The sequence below is a fragment of the Cebus imitator genome, unplaced genomic scaffold (assembly GCF_001604975.1).
Source record: "Cebus imitator isolate Cc_AM_T3 unplaced genomic scaffold, Cebus_imitator-1.0 Scaffold11, whole genome shotgun sequence".
NCBI lineage: Eukaryota > Metazoa > Chordata > Mammalia > Primates > Cebidae > Cebus > Cebus imitator.
The window spans coordinates 9,854,530-9,875,397 of record NW_016107326.1 but is presented as its reverse complement, the minus strand read 5'-3'; the positions used below and the strand labels follow the sequence as shown (position 1 = coordinate 9,875,397).

At 57.6% G+C, this 20,868-nt stretch overlaps 1 protein-coding gene across 7 annotated transcripts in view; it reads right to left on the bottom strand.

The window, feature by feature from the left end:
• The window catches only part of ZMIZ1 (zinc finger MIZ-type containing 1), a 244,232-nt gene that overhangs the window by 147,617 nt on the left and 75,747 nt on the right, over window positions 1-20,868 (bottom strand). For 5 of the 7 annotated variants that reach the window (XM_017496866.2, XM_017496897.2, XM_017496891.2 and 2 more), the window contains exon 4: window positions 3,997-4,077. The exons of 1 other annotated variant lie outside the window; for it this stretch is intronic. The gene's annotated coding sequence lies outside the window, so the exon portion shown is untranslated. The remainder of the gene's footprint in view (window positions 1-3,996; window positions 4,078-20,868) is intronic. One more of the 7 variants, XM_017496874.2, reaches the window with a different exon arrangement.

Genomic DNA, 20,868 nt, shown 5'->3' with positions numbered 1-20,868 from the left:
TCTCTCTCTCTCTCTCACTCACATACACACACACACACACATACACACACACACACACTCTCACTCACATATACACACACATACACACATACACACACTTTCTCACTCACATACACACACACACATACATACATACTCACACACACTCATTCTCACACACACACACACACACACTCACATACACACACTCACACACACAGCTGAGCTGGGGCTTAGAGGCCAAGGCCAGAAGAAGTAAAAAAATGACTTGTGCCAAGTTGGGCTCAGCTGCTCACAGAGGACCCCCCTAGCTGACCAGGAGGGAGCTGGCTGGGCCCACCCAGAAACTTCAGGACAGGGCCTCAGGGTGTAAGCCTGTGGCAGGAGGCATGGCCGCCAAATCCATGCCCTCCCATGACCACGGGGAGCTGTCAGGGCCTCCAGCTGTGGGCGGGCAGGTCAGAGCTGTCAGGCCTGAATTCTTGGCCCCCACAGGGCCCCTCAGTCGGCTCCACTGTGGTCAGCAGGGCCCCCCAGGCCAGTCTGAAAGTGGGGCCAGTGTGCACATGGAGGTCTTGAAACACACAGGAAGGGAGGGGTCTCTCCTTCCCTTGAATACTCACGAATATTCACCCAACCTCACATGCCAAGCTGAACCATCACACACACACACAGGGCACACTAGTACACAGGCACTCACACAAGCACACAGCCACTCGCCCTCCTCCCTCCCTCCGTCTGGAAGCTCTGAGCCTCCCAGAGCCACTACTCAGGCTAGGGTGCACTGTCATCCCGGGTCTCTGGGCAAGGAACCCCTGTCCCACACCAGGGTCAGAACGAGAGAAGCTGGTAAGAGGAAAGCAGCTTTGTCAGGCCCAGCTCCAGCTCCCAACCTGAGCTTACCCAGGCAGGGGAAGGGTTGCACAGGAAGGAAGGCTTGGAGAATACACTCTATCTGCTGCCCTCTCCCGAAGGATCATGGTCCAATTCCAGAAAGGGCATGGGTGCTGCTAAGGTTACACCAGACAGACCAGCGTATCAGACCTACGTCTGAGGGCCCCACCTCCCACACAAGGGCTTTCTGTTCCTCCCCAACCCACGGCCTATTGGACACCCCCTGATGTCAGGAGTATGGATCTTTCCCTTAGCCTTGATGGAAAGTGGGGCCAGTGCCCTGAGGTCTACGCAGTGGGGCCAGGGAGGGGGAGCAGACACTGATACATCAGTACCTGTATTCTCTTCCAATCCTCCCCTGGGAGCTTCAGGAAGGGGCTGGGGGAGGGGGGGACAGGCTTCCTCCCCACCAGTATAGCCTCCCCAGAACCATCCTGGAGAGCCTCATGCTCTCTCCCAGACTCAGCGATGCCCCCAAGCCCCAAAACCCACTGCCCAAGTGGCCCATACAGCCCCAATCCCAGCTTGCACACTGTTTAGTGATGAGGAGCTCACCACCTCTCCTGGAGGCAGCTTTTTAACATAAACTTTCCAGGTAGCTCAGACTCTTGAAAAGTTGAACTGGAAGATGCCGAGGACACAGCATGGTTGCCACGGAGGGCCTGAGGTCTCCTGGCTGGAGTCCATCAAGCAAGACTGTCCTTTCATCATCAGATTGGAAGTGACAGAACTAGCCCACCACCTTGCCACTATTATAACAGCTATAGTCACAATGTCCTGTAGCCATGTACCACCTCCTTCACTCAAGATAGCTAGCTAGGACCCACAAGAGTCATTCGCTCAGTCACCCAACTAACAGATCATCCATGGGGCCACTGCTCTGTGTCGGGCACTAAGACGTGGTCCCGAGCGAGGGTTCACTCAATGTTCTTTCCAGCTTAACACCTGCCCTTCACCCATTTTACAGGTGGCAAAGCTGAGTCCAGGGTAAGGCAACAACTTCTCAAAGCCATACAGGGAGCCAATGGTCGAGAGCGGAGCCCCACGCTGCCGCTGCCAGCCCTGGGAAGTCTGCCCAGGGAAGACAGTCTGCCAGCCCTGGGAAGAAAGAGAGAAGGCTGCACGTCCACCGTCACCAACCCTGGCCGTTTCTAGGACACGAAGGTATTGATTACCACCTTGCCTTGGAGTGGTTTTCTTTTCTTTTCTTTTTCCACCAAGGCGTTCTGTTCCTCATTTTTTTTTTTTTTTTCAAAGAATCAACTCAAAGCTGCTCCTATGATTAATTACCAGCTGCCTAATGCTCCGCCACTGGCAATTTCTGGAAAAGGAATGAATTACCTTGAAAAACATCCGAATAGAGAACCCACCGTGAAGGAGAATTTCAAAGGTTACCAGACAATTAGCAGAGGGTTCCCCTAGCCTGATCAAGTTGCAGGCAGGCCCCATCAGGAAGGGGCAGGCCACCAGTCTTGGGGGTCACCCTCTGGCTCCAGAGAGCAGTGGGCTTGCCAGGCTGGGCAAAGTCTGCAGGGCAGAAACGGCGGGGCTTTCCCCAAGCAGCTCCCATGCTTGTCCTGGGGCTCCACCCCTGGTCTCCAAGGCCTCATGTGCTGGTTAATCCTGACGGACCTCAGTTCAAATCCCCATTCCAGCACTTAGGGCTCTGTGGGTTTCCTAACCACACTGAGCCTCTGGAACATGAGACATTAGACAAACCTCCCCATGGGATTCTTGCGGGCAGAAAGATGTATTAAAGGAGCATGGCGCCTGGAACACACACAGCAGATGCTCACGAGGCTGTAACATTTAAACATATTTACGGCTTCTAAGCATCCTCACAGCAGCCCTGTCAGCAGTGTCGGTGTCATCAGCCTCATTTTCACATGAGCAAACTGGCTCACACACAAGGGAAGGGACTGGCCTAAGGTCACACAGCCGATCAGCTGACAGCCGGAATTTCCTGCAGCAGGAAGGGAGAAGGAGCCTGGCTCTCCAATGTTAGAGCCTGACTGAGGCTCACCTGGCCCTGCCTCAGGCCCCTGGAAGCACTAGGCTCCAGGAGGAATGCTGAGGGCAGCAGGGGATGTTAGTTGGCACCTCTACACCAGGGCGAAGATGCTCCTCTCTGGGGCTGCCCCAGCACCACGGTGCCTTGGGACAAAGGGCTCTGGCCCAGGTGAGAGTATCTGTGAAGCCTCTCATCTCTAGATTGAGAGTCGCCGAGTAAGCAGGGATTGCACAGGCACCCCCACCCCCATGCCCTGGGCACAGGGCCAAGTGAGACCAACCCTGAAATGCCACCCCATGATGAGAAACGCTGCAGCGTACGACACAGCTAGGCTCAACCTCAGGACCTGCTGTTTTCAGCTGCTTCTCAAGGGGCCCTCCCCCACTCATCAGGCCGGGGGTCTAGTTCGTGTCCATCCTGGCACTAGTGGGTCTTCAGGGGGAGCAGGATGGTGGAAACTGAGGTATGTGGGGAGACAAGAGGGTCCTGGCACCTTTGAGGAAAACAGCTGACACGTTCCCAGTCCTTGCTGTGTGCAGGTGTGCCGTCCCCTTACCATGACAGTGGGGCAGGCACTGACATCTCATTCCCATTTGATAGACGGGTAAACAGAGGCACAGAGTAACTACACGTGCCAGTCAGGATTTGAACCCAGTGGTCTGACCCCATGCCCAGTGTCCACCTCAGCGTGTTTGTGAGAGTGGGCAGCAGGGGTGGGTAGCCCTGCACTCATTTCAGCTGACATGGCCCTGCTCACCTGGGCCTCCTTTGGTGGGGCTGCCCATACCCCACAGGGTTCAGAGTGCTGCAGACAGGGCTGCTGTGCCAAGACCAGGCAGCCAGACCTGCCCCTCTCCCCGGGCAGACCTCCAGTCCCACCCCTAGCAGCCACTCCAGAGAAGGGCCAGGACAAGAGGTCCCTGGGTGCCAGTTAGAGGGGAGGCCCATCTGGGGCATGATGAGGTCCCAGCAAAGGTGTCCCATGCCCACTCCTGACCATCAGGGCTGAGGCCCACGTCAAAGGTGCAGCGTGCTAAGGCCAGCACCTGCCTTCATCAGGACACACCTGTGTCCGACCCAGCCACCTCCCGCCAGCCCAGTGGCACACCTACCTCAGTGATCCGCAAATCACCAGTGTCCCAGGCGCTGGTCAGCAGCTGGCGGCCCCTCCACCTCACTCCAGCTCCATCCTGCTGTAATGAGAGTAGCACGTCAGTGGGCCCACCCACAGCAGGGGCCCCAGCACAGACCATGAGGCCACCACCCAATGCCACTGTACCATCCCCATCTGACAGAGGGGGTCTTCAAAGGGACTTGATGGGTGCTCTGGCATAAACAGGCCCCTGACCCCCAACACCTGCTAGTTACTAGTTATGTGATTACAGAGATGCTCTCAGACTCTCTGGAGTTCAGTTTCCTCATGTGTCAAAGTGGGGTCAAAATATGTCTGAAGGTCACCAGGAGAATCCACGGAGACGTGATGACAAAGGCACTTGGCATTCACTCATTCATTCAGCAAACATTCAGCAAGCATGCCAATGTGATAGTGATCTCTGCCCTTGCAGAGACTCAGACGAGAGCAAAGAATCAAATAATACAAAAGTAAAAGTGGTGCTTGCCAGAAACAATGAGTCCAGGAGCCACACAGCACAGACTCAAGGTCCCAGGTAGCCTCCCTGGGGAAGTGAAGTTGAGCGACAAGCCAGAGGGAGGCAGGCCGAGATGCACAGGACAGAGGGAACAGCATATGCAAAGGCTCCAAGATGGAGAAAAGGGCCTGGCCCGGCAGAGGACTTGGGGTCCATGGTGCAGCAGATGCAGTGAGCAAGGGAGGGGGTGGTGTGAGTGGGGACCAGGGGCCAGGGACAGTAAGAGAGAGGGTGAGCAGGAACCACAGCAGCATCTGGGCAGCCGAGGGACACGACTCTGGTTCTAGTTGGGGAAACCCCCGTGGCTATGACGGGAGAAGGGCTTGCGGGGTTAGGAGGAGGTGGAAGAGCAGTAGGGAGGCTGCTCCAGAGTCCAGGCGGGAGAAGGTGTGCTCGGGGCAGAGACAGCAGCAGGCAGAAGTGCAGGGCCTGCTGGGGCGCTGGGCACGTGGGCACATGACCATCCTTGTTGGGTGAGGCTCGGCTGGCCCACCGCTTCAACAGCCCACCAGTACCCTCCCCCAGTGCCCACAGAGCCCGAGGACAGGAGGGAGGATGAGACCCCGAGGCCTGGCTGGTAGGCTTCTCTGGGGTCTCAGCTGGAGGCTCGGATGTGCAGAACCCTGGATTCAAGCTCTGGTGTGAAGGCGCCCCGATGCGTGGCCGGGAACCATCACTGTGCCTGTCTGCACCGAAGTGCCTGCCTCTAAACACCAGGAAACCTGGCTGCAGGGCTCACCTCCTCTCAGAATGAGGCTCATGGCTCACAGCAGGAGGAAGGGTACCCGTGCCATGAGAGGCATGGGCCTCCACACATGCTGAGGGGCTGGGTAAGGGCCTCAGCCTGGGCCCACTTCACTGTGCACAGACAGGGGCTCCCAGGAAGAAATGGTGCCCAGGTCCTCGAGAAGAGGCAACCAGGCCTGGTGATTGAGAGGCAGGCTCAGCAGTCACAAGGATCTGCTTCCAATCTTGGCTTCGCCCTTGTACCAAGTGTGTGGCTTAGACACATTTCTTCAGCCTCTATCTGCCTCAGTTTCCTCAACTGTTAGGAGATATAGAAATAACTAGAAGACCTCCCTCAAAGAGCTGTAAAGACTACGTAAGGCAGTGCAGGCGAGCACCAGACACTGTGGCTCTCCATGTCAGCTGATGCATAGGTGACTTCACAGGGGCCAGTGCTGGGCTCCATGAGTGCTGGAACCCTACACCCCAAGCTCCCAGAGCCAGGCCCAGGGTCCCCACCCCAGCCATGGGGAGAGGAAACAGCTCTACACCCTGACCTTCTGGCTCTGGCAGCCCCCAAATTCTGCTTACCTAGGAAATAGTTTTAGGGTTCACTGACCCCAATTCTTCCCTTTCACTGAGGAGGAAACTGAGGCCCAGAGACGAGAGGCTTTTGCCCTTGTCTGGGGTCACACAGTGAAGCAGTGACGGGGGCAGAACTGGAGTCGGCCTCCTGCCTCCCCACCGCCCACAGCTGGGCCTTTCCCAAAGGCAAGCTGGCCAGCAGAGCCGCTGACAGAGAGAAAATAATTATCTTGGCAGCTGAGACGGAAGCCAGAGCCGAAAGCCCTCGCTCCCTGGCGAGCATCGTCCAGGCCCCGAGAAACGGTGTCGGGTCATCAGCCTCTCAGGCATACTCGGCTCACGGCACGCATATGTACCTCACTGCCCCAGCCACCCCAGCCCCTTGGTGTTGGGCTTATGCAAAGGAGCAAACTGAGATCAGAGAGGGCAAGGGACCTAGCCAGGGACACAGAGCCGTAAGTGGGGGTGCTAGAATTTGAACTCAGGCCCTGGTGGGGGATTGTGAGCCTGCATTGGAACAGCCCACTGGGAAAGAGAGGGGGAGTAGGAGGCGCGCTGTATTGAGTCCACATTGTGGATTGTGCCTTGGACATTTCCTTTAGCCCTCAGTGAAATGCTGGGGGGTAGAAACTGACATCCCTGACTTCCACAGGAGGCCAAGAGGGTCTATAACTTCCTGAGGTCACACAGCCAATCAGGAACGCACGGGAACACAGCCGGGATGCGAGTGAGCAGCCCATCCTCACACTCTGTCCACTACACAGCAGCCAGCCTGGGAGTCTGAACCCTGCCCAGCCCTGGGAGCTACTCATCAGCCCTGTCTCAGGCCCAGACAGCGCTGAGCACTGCTCATGACAGGAAAGGGGAGCTCAGGAACTAGGATGCTGTGCACACCCACCCCAGCCCTGCTGGTGCCTTAGCCGAGGCTCACAGCCTGTGTGGGCTTGCCTCCTGGGGGGTTCAGGGAGAAGAGAGGGCAGGAGACAAGGTGTAGCCCCTTTTGCTCCCAGCCTGGTCAGACCGGAAGGATAAACCACAAGGGGCTAGAGGGGAGCACTCTTTTCTGAAAAGGTCTTGGTACCATGGAGGGGGTGCAGCCTGAGCCTCAGGGCCAGTGGAGGCCCACCCAATCTCCCCACGAGGCAGGGACCCCAATGCCCAGATAGCTCTCCCAGGGACCCTCAGCACAGGACTCTCAATCCTGGGGTGTGTGAGACCCTGACCACCGGGCAGCTTCTCACTGCCAGGCCAGAAAGGGCAGTGTGCAGACAGGAGCCCGAAACACCCCTCATGGTGCATCTGAAACCCTGAGGGAGGGGAGGCCAGGACCCACGCCTGCTTTGCAGAATGTGACACTGAGAAGGATAGGGCTGCCAGAGGAGTCCAGCTGGAAAGTGACAAGGCTGGGTCTGGGACAAGGCACATGACACTTGGGGTAGGGACTGTCCTGGGACCAAAAGGGGTTCCCTCCACCATACCTACCTTCCCAGCCCCACCTTCTCCAGGGAACCCTGGGAGGACCTGAGTATGGGGTTGGGTAGAGGCACTCGGCCAAGCTGACTTGGGGCTGAGTCTGACCCAGGGAGATCCAGGGTCAGTCAATCCACGATTCCTGGACGGCAGAGGTGCCCCAAACATGGTGGTATCTAGGACCAGGGTTGGCTCTAGGCCTGCAGCTAAGTAGCCAGTTGATCTCTACAGCTGCCAAGGCTTGGGAGTCCACACTTGGGGCTGGAGCCCTGGGCCTGGCCTCAAAGGTTAGGGCAAGAGTGGGTAGAGCTGGGTTGAACACCTGCTGGGTGACCTTGAGCAAGTCACTAGGCTTCCCTAAGCTCCCAGCTCCTCTCTAAGCAGGGGCCAACCGCCCTCCATTAGCTTTCACCAGGGGAGGCTCCGGGTGGCACTGGGGGAGCGGGCAGATGGCCTTGGGCGCTGTGCTGGGCAGGGTCTACACCAGGGCACCCCTCAACCTGGAGTTCAGGGCTTCCATCACAGGCTCAGCTCCTCATGCTTCCTGCTGAGCAAACATGCCCCTGGCCCTGGGAGCTGTCAGACCTTAACAAGATACGGAGTGTGCAAATGCAGGTGGAGGAAGAGCTCAGCCCGTGGTGCCCACTAAAGCCAGGGCAAGGGTAATTGATCAAGATCATAAGTGGCCAAGTGGGGATGAGAACTGTGGTCACAAGGGTGTCCACCCACATCTGGTCCAACCCACCGCTCCCCTGGCCAGGCCGGCGGAACCAGCTCCCGCTACACTGACCCTCAGGCGCCTGAGCTCTTCCACACTCATTTTACAGATGTGCCAAACGGCTGCTGGTCAGGCGACCAGCAGACTCTCGGGGTGACAGGGGATTCCCCACCTTGGAGAACTCTGCCGCCACACACATCCCCTTATGTGACCCCAGGGACAGGCCCCTGTCCTCCCCTGGCGGGCCAGGGCTGGCTCCAGGAGCAAGGCAAATATTTACCCCATGATTATCCAAATGGGGCTGGCTGCCCCGCCTCCTGCATTCCTGAAATACCTGTTCCCTGACCTCACCAAGCTGGGGGTGGGAATCCAGACACAGAGAAGAGCCAGACCCAGGCTGGGCCAGGGTGGAGGCCAAGGCACACTGGCCAGAAGGATGAGGCAGCCCCAAATCGCCCCTCCGGCCAAGCACCCACCAGGGGAGGCTCCAGGCTGCTCTGGCAGGGCTGGACAATGGCTGGAGCATGGACCTCCCCATGAACAATGAGGGGAGTGGGTCACACTGCCCCAGGGTGCTGTGGCACCAATGCCACCTCAGAGCTCCTGTCACCAGGCCTCAGCTGTTCACACTTGCTGCCAATCAACCAAACACATACACGTACACACATACACACACACACACACGTACACGCCCCTTATGCCTGTAGAGACAGCTTGCTCCAACGTGGAAGATTCTCCCACCTGCTAGGGCCCCTCCTCAATAACCCTGACGGCTGTCACTGCCCCACTCCACCACTCCATCCTCAGCACAATCCTGTCACCAGGGAGCTGTAGCGCCCCATTTTACAGAGGAAGAAACTGCTCAGCAGAGAGCAGAGGTCATGCAGCACACAGTGGCAGAACACGAGCTGCGGTCCTCTACGCGGCGCCTTGGGCAGCTCTGCATCCCGTCATTGTCCTTTGGAACCCTATCCATCCTTCCATGCTCAAAGGCCACCTCCTCCATGCTGCCTTCTCGGAGAGCCGCCTCCAAGGGATCTGCACGCTCCCTGAACTTCAGAACTTCAGACAGGCTGGCGTTTCTTTTCACTTGCGTAATTAAAATGAGGTGCCTGTTTATCTCTTCAGCCTCCAGGCCCGTGAGGACAGGGACCTGGTCGCTCTCATTCCAGGCACAGCAGACCTGAACCTGGGGACGTGGTGCTCTGGGAGGACTGCACATCTTCTCAATCGTTTCCTCGAGGAGCAGTAATTACAGCTGGCCTCAAAGAACAGAAACGAATGACGGACCTGGCAAGCTAGTAGTTTGGGGTCCACCGGAAGTCCTGGGCGGGGCTGCCCGAGAGTCCCGAGGGACCCATGGTTCAATCATCCTGTCGTCTTCACTCCTGTGAGGAGGCTCCGGGCTGCCCTCCAGCAGACAATAGGCACTGTCTTCCCATGCCCAGCCCTGGAAACCCAGCCTGCCTGCTGGGCCTGCTTTCCGCTCCAAGCCACATGACCCTCGGCTGCCTCACCTTCCTCTCTCCCGTGGGGCAAGCTTGAAAGTGGCCAGGGAAGGGTGGACAGACGCTCTGGGCTGACCTGCTGGGAAGGCAGGAACACCAGCCAGAGAAGTGCAGGCCTGGCGAGCCGAGATCATGGGGAGTCGTGCTGGCACCTGCCGCTGGGTCCTCGGGACACCTCCACGTGGGGAAAGTTCCTGGGGCCAGAGGACATGCCATGCACACCTGGGGCTCCACCCTGGCACCGTGGGGACCCAAAGAGTGGGAACTGGGGAGGAGCAATGAGGGGTCTCCAAACCACCCTCCCCACCCACCTAACATCTCTGCGACTTGGTTTCCTCAAGTCGCAGAGGAAATTTAGAAATGGGGCTATAGGCTGGGCGCGGTGGCTCACATCTGTAATCCAAGCACTTTGGGAGGCCGAGGCGGGTGGATTGCCTGAGCTCAGGAGTTCGAGACCAGCCTGGGCAACACAGTGAAACCCCATCTCTACTAAAAAATACAAAAAATTAGCCGAATGTGGCAGCGTGTGCCTGTAATCCCACTTACTCGGGAGGCTGAGGCAGGAGAATCCCTTGAACCCAGGAGGCAGAGGTTGCAGTGAGGCGAGATCATGCCATTGCACTCCAGCCTGGGTGACAGAGTGAGACTGGGTTTAAAAGAAAAAAATGGGGCTATAAACCGACTTCTAGAAGTTGCTCATTTCACTAATTCATTTCTTTATTTAAACAACTGATGACAACACCTGCTATCTGGCAGAGGAGGAAAAGAAGGAGAAGAGGTAAATAGTCGGGGTGAGAGGGGTGGGGACCAGGTCAAAGACCAGCACCTGCCCAGCCTTTATGCTTCCCCGGGGTGCTCACATACTGTGACGCCAGCGGGGAAGACACTCGGACAGCTAGGGCTGTGTGCACAGAGTGCTGGTGGGCCTGCCCAGCTCGACCTGGAAGCAAAATGGGGGTCAGGGCCACTGTCCCTTGGGCAGTCTTTCAGAAAGGAGGATACCTCTCCCTAGGCAAAGGCCCAGAGGCTTTGGGGGAGAAGAGCTTTGGGCTGAAGAGAGAGCTGCAGAGGGCATCAGTGAGCAGGGCACAGCTGCATTCATGGGGCAGAGGTACATGTACACATCCCTGGGGGCCTCACCAAGGCTTCGTTCCCTGTCCAGTCCTGATCTATTGTGCCCTCAAGGCCAAGCAGGAGTGGCGCCTCCTCCAGAAAGCCTGCCAGGGCCAGACGAGCTCCCTTAGGCAGCACTGCCCAGGCCCCAGGAATGACTTCTGCCCACCCCGCCTCAGTTGTGCCCTGGCTGGTGGTGCACACGTGTGGCTTGCCTGGCCTCTGGCCCCTGCCAACCTAACCCCTTGGTGCTGGACTTGTACAAAGAGACAAACTGAGACCAGAGAGAGGGAAGGACCCAGCCAAGATCGCACAGTGATAAAAAGGGCAACTAGGATTCAAACTAGGATTCAGAAACAAATGACTCAGGCCCAGTCAGGGACTGGCTTCCCTTTCTTTTGAGTTTGCATCAGACCCGGAACTGGGAAAGGGACGGTGAAAGCTGTCCCAGGTGGCCCAGCTGACACCTCCAAGCAACCAGAGAGAGGCCTTGAGCTCTGACAGGTGCGCCACTCACACCCAAGGAAGACGGATGGGGCTTCCTTCTCCCCAAGTCACCAAATGAACCATTTCTGCTTTAATCAAGGGACGAGGGCACAGCATAGAATGGTTCCCTCTCGGGATTCCAATGCACCTGGGTTCCGATGTATCAGAGAGGCCTCAGCTCTGACACTTATTTAGCTGGGCTAGGACTTGGGTCAGTTTCCTTATCTGTAAAATGGGGGATACTAAGAGCCACTACTCTCACAGCGTTGCTGAAAGATGTAACAGGATTAGGCCCATATGCATGTGCACAGGAAACACTTTGTGAACAGGGGCCGTGACTATTATCACTGGCTCAGGGCTGCTGGCCAATGCAGGCTTGGGGTCCTGCCCAGGGTGGGGGCACTGAACCCCATATCACAGAAAGACCCAGGGCTCTGAGAAGATGAGTCTGAGGCCAGCTCAGGAGAGGCTTCATGGCACCCTCACAGCCGGGCTTCACAGAACCACCTGCTTCCAGGAGAGTGTCCTCACCTCCTCTTCCACAGGAGCAGCCGGAGACACCCGGCATCCTCCCAGTGCAAAAGCCCTGCCAGGTACTCCCTTCCACACCCACCACTCATCAGGCCCCATAGGGTGGGCACAGCTGCCCCTTTTCCAGGGACCAGGGTCTTGCTTGGAGGGACACCCAGCTAGGGGTGACCAGACAAAGTCCCCTGGCACCTATCCCGGCCCTTGCCACTCCTGATGCCAGGGATCTAAATGGAATTTACTGCTGGTGACCTCTCTTAGGAGTTTTGCCTCTTGCCTCTGCTCACCCTGCATGGTGCTAGTCACCTGGCCCCGTGCTTGTGAGGGCTGCCCTAGAGGGCACCCCATCTCACCTCTAGGAGGCCCCCAATCCTAAATGCCCTGCAGCATTCACAGGGCCTGGCAGAGGCTCTCAGGAGAGTCCCTGGAGGTTCTGGTGATGCTCTGAGTGCAAGCCTGCCGCCCTACAGCAAAGGGGACCCAAACCCAAAGCGGGTTTGTGGACCAGAATGGAACCCAGGTCCATTCTGGTGTTGGAGGTCCAACTAAGGACCTAGGGAGGTCCAATCGTGGCCCACAGCAAGTCACTTATCCCTCCAGTCTGTTACCTAATCTGGGGCTAACATCAGCTCAAGGATTAGATGAGCTGACATCACACCCATGATTGGCACTGGAAGGTCACAGTGCTGAAGGGCACGGGCACTGTCGGCAGCACACACAAACCACCCAGCACTGAGTGTTCCCGATGACCCCCTTCCTGGGCTAGGCGCCAGCCCCCTGGTGGTCACACTTCCTAAACAGGCATCCCTCTGGGATTCCGGCCACACGTGGGCCAGGCCAGTCTCAAGCGATGGCCGAGACCCAGAGTCACAAATGCTGGACAAAGGAAAGTCCTGTTCTTGCTAGCGGGAGGTGGCAGGTCTCAGCACGGGCTCTAACATCACCCAGGCCTGGGTGAAATCCTGGCCGGCTCACAAGCCACATGGCCTTAGTCAAGTCCCTGCACCTCTCTCTGCCTCAGTTTCTTCAATGGGTCATGAAAAGGGAGAAGGTTTAGTGGGTGACACGTACATGGTCCAACCTCTGGCTCTCAGAGCCCAGGCGACAGGAGCACCTGCTATTTATGGGAACATTAGCTCTCTCCTGCAAAGAGAGCCAGTGGTGGTCTGCCGGGACCTGCCAGAAGGCCAGGGAAGAAAGGGGATGGCAGGTCTGCCGATCACGTTTTAGTCCCACCAGGGCAGGTTCCCAGAGAAGTTCGACTTTCCCCACTGTGGTTTTGTTTATACAGAGGTGGGGTTCAAATCCAGCCTGTGCCATTCACCCCTGACCTGGGTAAGTGCCTCTCACCTCTTGAATTCTCTATCTGCCAAGCAGGAGGAATGATGCCTGCCAATGCCCCGGGCTGCTAGGAGGACCATGGGATGGACATAGTCAGGGGCTGCAAGAAGGGTCCTTATTCTGTTCTGTCCACTGCCAGCCCTGTTCGAGCCAGCATCCACCCAGAGCATAGCCCAGGGCCCACCCCAGAACGCACTCAGGGCCTCCCCAGGGGCTTCCCAGCTAAGGCTGTCAGGGAAGTCCGACATGCCCCTTCTTTCTTCTCCTTTGAATCTGGGGTCTCCTTCAATCTTTCAGAAAGAGGGATTCCCTCAGTCCAGCAACGCAGTGAGATTCTCAGGGGAGTCACCCTTCACCTGCCCATCAATCCTCAGAACAGACAGAACTCATCCTCTGGGGCCTTAGAGAGGCCTAAAAGTCTGGACCCCATGGCGAGTGTTCTCTTCCTGCTGCCACAGCACCCAGACCAGGTCCAGGAACCCTCAAATATTTGCTGGAAGAATAAATGAGCAGTGAAGCAGCAGTGGTGTGAAACTGATTTAGATCAAAGAACATGGCAGCTGACACTTGCACAGATTTTATAAGGCGGGCAGTGTTAGCCCATGTCACAGATGAGGAAACAGAGGCTCAGCGGCATGAATTCACTTGCCCAGTATTAGAAAGTGGTAGAGCTGTACTCAGCACAGGTCCTGGGCTCCAGAACCCATGCACTGCCCACCATGCTGCCTAGGGATCTGGGGAGGGTGGAGAGAACAGCTGGTCAGAGGCTGTCCAGACCAGAGGTTCCAAGCCTGGCCGCTGGCGCCACCCTGGAAATCTGATTTAACTTGTCTGGGGTGGGTTATCTTTTATTTTTTCTTTTTTTGAGACAGTGTCTCACTTTGTCAACCAGGCTAAAGTACAGTGATATAATCTCTGCCCACTGTAGCTTCGACCTCCTGGGCTCAGAGCATCCTCCCGCCTCAGGCCCCCAAGTATCTGGGACTGTGAACTCCCACCACCACACCCAGCTAATGTTTTATATTTTTGTAGAAACGGGATTTTGCCATGTTGCCCAGCCTGTCTGGAACTCCTGAGCTCAAGGGATCCTCTTGCCTCAGCCTCCCAAAATGCTGGGATTACAGGTATGCGCCACTGTACTGGGCTGGGTTATTTTTCAAAGCTGCCCTGGATCTCATCTGGGGCCATGGCTGAAAGCCCTTGGCCAGCCTAATATCCACTCTTCAATGGGGGAAACTGGCTCAGAGAGGAAGGGGACGTGGCCAAGGTCACCTTTGGTGTTGGGGGAGTCTGGGACCTAGAGTCAGGTCTGAGTTCTCCATCCTAGGTTTTAAACTCTTAGGAAATATATCAGAGTGGGCTGGGCATGGTGGCTCATGCCTGTAGTCCCAGCATTTTGGGAGGCCGAGGCAGGCGGATCACAAGGTCAGAAGTTCGAGACCAGCCTGACCAACATGATGAAACCCCGTCTCTACTAAAAATACAAAAATTAGCTGGGTGTGGTGGTATGTGCCTGAGGCAAGAGAATCGCTTGAACCCGAGAGACGGAGGTCGCAGTGAGCCAAGATCGCGCCTCTGCGCTCCAGCCTGGGCAATAGATGGAGACTCTGTCTCACAAAAAAAATTTAAAAATAGAAAAGAAAGAAACAGATCAGAGCACCATCACCTGGTGGAGCAGCCCAGGGGGCCCAGATGGCGGCGGGCGGGATGAGGCAGACAGGCGGGGGGAGCCAGCACAGCACGCAGCCAGATGACACACAGGCCCAGCAATTCCTGACTCATGGCCACCCAGCCCGTGACTCCACCCACCGCCAATGCCCCCACCCTGCCTCCCACCCCAAAGCCCACTGCAGCCTCCAGAGTTCACTCCCATTCAGAACTAGAAAGCCGTGGAGGGAGGGAGAGTGGGGCGCACCCAGGGCTGAGTGGGAAACCCAGACAACCCCACGCCGTTGGGACTCAGGGGCACTGGAGGAAAAAGGAGGGGTGGTGGTGCTAGCCTCAATACTGGCTCCAAGCAGCACGACTCCCCAGCCCTGCGGACAGGCAACCAGCTACAGGAGGAAAACTGAGACTTCCCAAGCCCAGCTGGTGCTGACACCCACCTGGGCCAACTTTCTTTGCCCCGTGACTCCTCTTGAATCAGGGCCCCAAAACTGGATGAGTGTGCCAGGCTTCTCTGCTGCCAGCCCCCTCTCCCCATGAACTCACTACTCCTCTAAGAACTCTCATTGGCTCCCTATTGCTTTACGAGGTCTAGCCCTAACCCTGACCTGTAATACTTCCCTCACCGGGAGAAGACTGATTCAAAGGGAAGGGCCACAGGGGGCCCAGCACTGTGTTCCCAAATCTTAAGGACTTCTCATAGCCCCCTAAGGCTCTGAAAGGTCTCCACTCACCAGATGCAGACACTGAGGCTCAGAGAGGCAACGCATCCAAGGCCACCAGAGTCTGAGCTGTAGCCCCCTCACAGCAGGGGCTTAGCTGCTCAGGTGCCTGGTCTTCCCTGCTGCAGACAAGCTTTCAGCTTGCCCAGGAGCTCGAGGTGGCTCCTGGGTCTGTCTTAACCCATCCAATATCACGATGACTTGGGTCCTTCCCCATGGTTCCCTAACCTACTGCTTGGCCCTCTTTAAGACACGGTTGATCCCTTAAGCTGCTACCCCTGCTCATACCGAGGTGGGCTTGGACTTGCTTGGGGAGGTGGGTCATAGGCCAGAGAGCACCTTACCAGAAGGGAGAAGGAGGATGGGGTTGGGACGGTGGTGGGAGAGCCTGCCCCTCAGCACAGCCCTCTCCCTGCTTCTGACCCACAGGCCCACTCACCTGGTCCAGCTCCCTGAACAGAGCTGAGACCCAGACATGCTCCATCGCCCGGCTCCTGGGAGATGGGAGAAGAAGGGGCTCCTTTCCAGGCAGGCAGGGGTGTATGGGGAGGTTATGTGTTGTCACCCCCAAGCCTGGCTGCCTTCACAGGGCATACATTCAACCCACCCCCAAACCCTTTATCCCCTGGAATGCTCATCACTGGGCAGAGCGTCTGCCTCTCCCCGTTTTTCTGCAGATGAGACCCAGAGTGGCTGAGTGACTTGCCCAGGTGCGCCAGCAGGCTGGTGGAAGATCCCAGATCAAGAGCCCAGGCCTCCTGGCTCCCAGGCCTAGCCCCACTGTGAGGTTTCTCCTGCCAGGTCCCCAAGGGTCCCAGGCTGTGTCTGGGAGGGGTTAAGTCATCAGCATGTGTGAGGGTGTAGGATGGGCGTGGGCCCAGAGCTGCCGCCATGGGGAGGCCCAGGGAGGTGGTCAGAGCAGCCAGAGGCAGGACGGCCTGAGGTCAGGCTTCCTTTCTCAAGAGGGCACGATTCCTGGCAGCAACTCCCACGGGAAATAGGAGAAGTGCCAGCTGTAGAGAATACGGGGTGGGGCAAAGGTGGTGTCTGAGCAGGGCTTCCTGTTGGGTGGGCGGGTGGCCACTTGCCGAGGCCCAGTGACCTGCTGCAGCCCGGGGCCAGGCCAGGGTTGGGTTTCGCCTCATCCCTGGCTCAGGCCCAGGCCACCCTGAGCCCCATCCTCCAGGCCCGCCCTGGCTTCCTGTCCCACCGGCCCCACCCAGCCCAGGGGAGAGGAAAGGGCTGAGGAAGCCTCCTCAGAAGCACCAGCATTTTCTGGGGGCTGGAGTAGGCAGGCCAGCCTGACCTGCTGAGTGGCCTGTGGCCTCTTATCTCTAGGCCTCCCACCATTCATTTTCCAGTGTGAGGCCTCGACCACAGTACCGCTGGGTTTTCCTCCCAGGAGGGCACACTTCAGACAAAGCCAAGCAGGGGCCCCTGATGGAACCCCTGCCTTTCCAACTGCAGATGGCAGTGTCCCCTGGGAGAAGTCATGCCCAAGAGACCAGGATGAGAGGAAAGGCAAAGCAAGGCCAAGTTCAGGCTTCGAATGCAGAACTTCCTGGAGGCTGGGGTCCTGCAGAAGGTGTGCCACCCCACGGGGCCACACAGCCCCACGTGAGGACAACGTGACACCAACCAAAGGCATAGCGCCCAGAGAAAGACCCCTTCGCCCACCCCAGCTTGGTATGCTTGGACCCTTGAAGTGTCTGGAGGAGTGTGGGGGGGAGGGCAGTATGGTCCAGAGGCCGCAGGGCTACCCACGGCCTCGAGGTGAACCCAGCCCATTCCTTGTGGCCTCAGGAACTGGAGGCTCACCTGTCCACAGGCTGGGGCTATGGCAGGAGAGCAGCAGTTGGCAGTCTGATCCAGTGAAGGCAGAGATCTGAAGAGAGGCCCTCGGCCCCCTCCAGACCCCTCTTCTGCCCATTCACACACAGCCTCTCCCAGGGCACAGGCTCTGGAAGGCAGCTGCCCCCCAGGTCTCTACCAAGGCTGCTCGGCCAACAGGCAACTCAGAAAGCAAATAGGCCAGAGAGCGAGGAGGACTCTTCCAGCTGGCCGAGGGCCCACCAGGGACAAAAGCCTCTCGGTTTAGTGCTGGGGAAGAACACAGATGGGAGGGGGTGTGGGCCTGCCTGGGACCCGGCCTCGCTCGAGATTACCCCAGGGACAGGGACAGAGCGGGGATCCAGGTCTCCTGCCTGTACCAAAGGCAGCCCAAGGGCCTCCCCATGAAGGCAAACCCACAGCAGTCCCTCCTGGCCCTGGGAGCTCCTGAGTGGTGAGAAGGTGGGTCAGCCCAGCTTAGGCAGGAACTGACTTTAGCCACACCCTGGCTGCCAGAGCAGCCACTAATGACTTGTCCAGATTACCCCAATCAAACAGGCCCTGGTGGGGCCATGTGCAGGCCCAGCCTGATGCTCTGCCTGCAGGGAGGAAAGGCCGGGAGGCACTCAGTCGGAGACTGCCAAAGGCCTGAAGTCTGTGGCCCTAAGACAAGCAGGAAGACAGGAGTCAGCGTCAGCCTGCAGGGAGGCCAGGACCCTGTGTCCCAGGAGGAGCTACAGAATGGCAGTAGTAAGCCCCATGACCCCAGGGATACAAAAGCTGAGGCTGGGGACATACAGGCCTAGACAGTATTCTGGGAGGTGGAAGGATGGTGGGCCTGCATCACTCTCAGCCCTGGCCACTCAGCTCCCCCCCTTTTCTGGACAGGCGTTTCCAGAACAGTCTGATCACATGAGCCTGTGGGACTCTTCCAGGTTGAATACCCTAAATCCCATCACAACAGAGACAAGGGCTGATGATGCTCTGTGTGGCCCTGATGCCGGCTCTCTACACCCCCTTGTCTCAGGCACCTGGTGGGCTCTGCTATCAACCATGCCCTGCCCCCTAGCCAAGAGCCAGCTCTCTCTTCGGCCTCACCTGGGCCTGGCCCTGGCCCCACCCTGGAATGTTGCTGGATAGTTCAGCAGTGATCATGCAGGGTGAGGGATGCGTCTTTTGTGGAACACGGGCCGAGTACGGACTTGGCTTCCAGAAAATGTTTGTCAAAGGAAGGAAACAGGGAAGCAGCAGGGAGGAGGGGGGACAAACAGACACATGAATGCAGGTGGGCTCTTAGAAGCCCTAAAAAGCTACCAAAGCCATCCTCCTCCCGGCCCCTGGGGACAGTGTCATCTATGTAAGACACAGTAAGCAGGCGGACAGACCTCAATGAAGGCCCAGGGAGGCTCCACTCTGCAGCTGCCACTTCCCCTGGTGCTCTTCGGCCCACTTGGGCTCTGAGAACCCCCAAATGTCTGAGCCCAGGGCTGCAGTGCTCTGCCCACACGCACACATTTGCTCTGGAAGCCCAGGCTCTGGGTCCCACCTCCCTAGAGGAAGGGGACACTCTCCCTGGCTAGAAACACCTGCTTGGTCCATGAGAGACTCAGCGGTGCCTCTCACTGGTCTTCCTGAGCCCTGCACCAATGGAGGGGTTGCATCCTCCTGGAATGGCAGTGGGGTGGGAAATGGCCAGCCCATAACTAGATCATAGGGGTTTTGCAATGAAAGGAGATCCTGCCCATTCAATAGGAAGAAAATACGTCACAGAGGTGAGGGTTGGTGAAGGTTCCAGAAGGTCTGTGTTCTGATGACCCCTATCCCTGCCCAGCCCAGGTACTGGCACACAGTAAGTGCTGATAATTCAGTGGCCTGATGGATGCACGAGGGAGGCCTGGCATCCACACTCCTGCCACGGAGGCTGGGGCTCTAAAGCACCCTCTAGGGGCCATATGCATGATGGTTGTACCCATGCGTGCCCCTTTCTCTGGCAAGGACCCTGCCTTTCTGGGCTCCCGCTGGTCAGAAGGTGCCCACCCTCTCCATTTAGGGCTGGGAGCATTCTCTGTTATCAAGCTCTGTGTCTTTTCTTGACAAGTTGGTGGGGGCGGAGAGGTCAGAGGTCCAGGGAGAGCAGAGGATCTGAGCAAGGCCATCCCCTAACCCAGGGCTCCCCATTCCAGATTTTGAGGCCCAAGAGCTCTGAGACGCAGCTCAGGGCTCCCTGATGCCCATAGCAATCCTTGCTGCCACCGCCTACACCAATGTGGCCCTTCTCTTGGGCTCTGTGTCACAGCCTCCTGGCTGCAGCTGACCTGAACTCCTTACTTAGGCAAACAGGGAGAGAAAGCGGCCATGTGACAGCTAAGGTTTCCTTGACCAGGGATGGGAATACACACACACACACACACACACACACACACACACCCCCCTCTTTTACACACACATACACACACGCACACCCCTTTTACACACACATACACACACCCCTTTTACACACACACACGCACACCCCTCTTTTGCACACACACACCCCTCTTTTACACACACATACACACACACGCACACACATACACACACACACAGTCACTCGCAGGTCAGGTGGTCATGCTGTCCAGGCTTCTGCGTCTCTGAAAGGCAAGTGACTGGCTGCCCTTCTTCACCCAGAACGCCCTCCCCGAGCACTTGTTTTCTGCTTTCTGGACGTGCCAGGGGTTTGCAGGGTGGGAAGCCCAGTGGAGTGGGGGAGGAAACGGGAGTAGAGGGAGGGGCAGAGCACCCGCCCAGCCCCAGCCCTGCCTCTGTCTGGTGTTTTCCTTCCGCCCTCCCCACCCAGAGGGCAGATGTCTGCTGGGAAAGTGTGGCCGCCCAGCCATTCCCTGACTACAGGGACAATCCTCAAACCCAGAGAGAATCCCAAAGCCCGACGCTGGGGCCACATAGGAGGGGAGCTGAGGCTTGGAGAGAAGTCCCTGTGATCAGTGGCAGAGCTCCCAGTGCACTGCGCCTGGACCAGCGGTTTTTTAGCTGCAGTCCATGGTAGAGCCTTTAGGACATCTAGGGGGTGAGGGAGGGTAGGGAAGGGGTGTCTAGTCCAACTCAGCAGGAGCAGCTCTGCCTTGGGTCTGTTGCTTGGGAAAAGTGTGTGGGCCAGAGTCTTGAGGACTTTTCCAGCACAGGGGATCTGTGCCTCTGCTACTGTCCCAGGGTGGCAGGCCTGTCCTCACAGCCTGAGACAGGCTAAGACAGAAGGGGGCACATCTCTTTACAGGCAGAGCTGAGACCCAGGTCTAGAGGAGGAAGGCTGAGAGGTGGGGAGCAGGGGGCGGGGAATGCCAGCTCTATGGGGGTCTGCAGCCAGCTCCCACCCTACCCTGGACTCAGGCCTGACCCCCAGGACGCCAGAAACTCACTGCAGATGCATCTCACGAAGGTCGAAAAAATGAAATGCATGGCCCAGCGTCCCCAAATCAAAGCTAATTCCTGGGCTGGGTGTGGTGGCTCACACCTATAATCCCAGCTCTTGGAGAGGCTGGGGTGGGAGGACTGCCTGAGCCTAGGAGTTTGAGACCAGCCTGGGCAACATAGTGAGACCTGTCTCTTTGAAAAGTAAATGCATAAAAAAGTGTGTGTGCCAACTAGT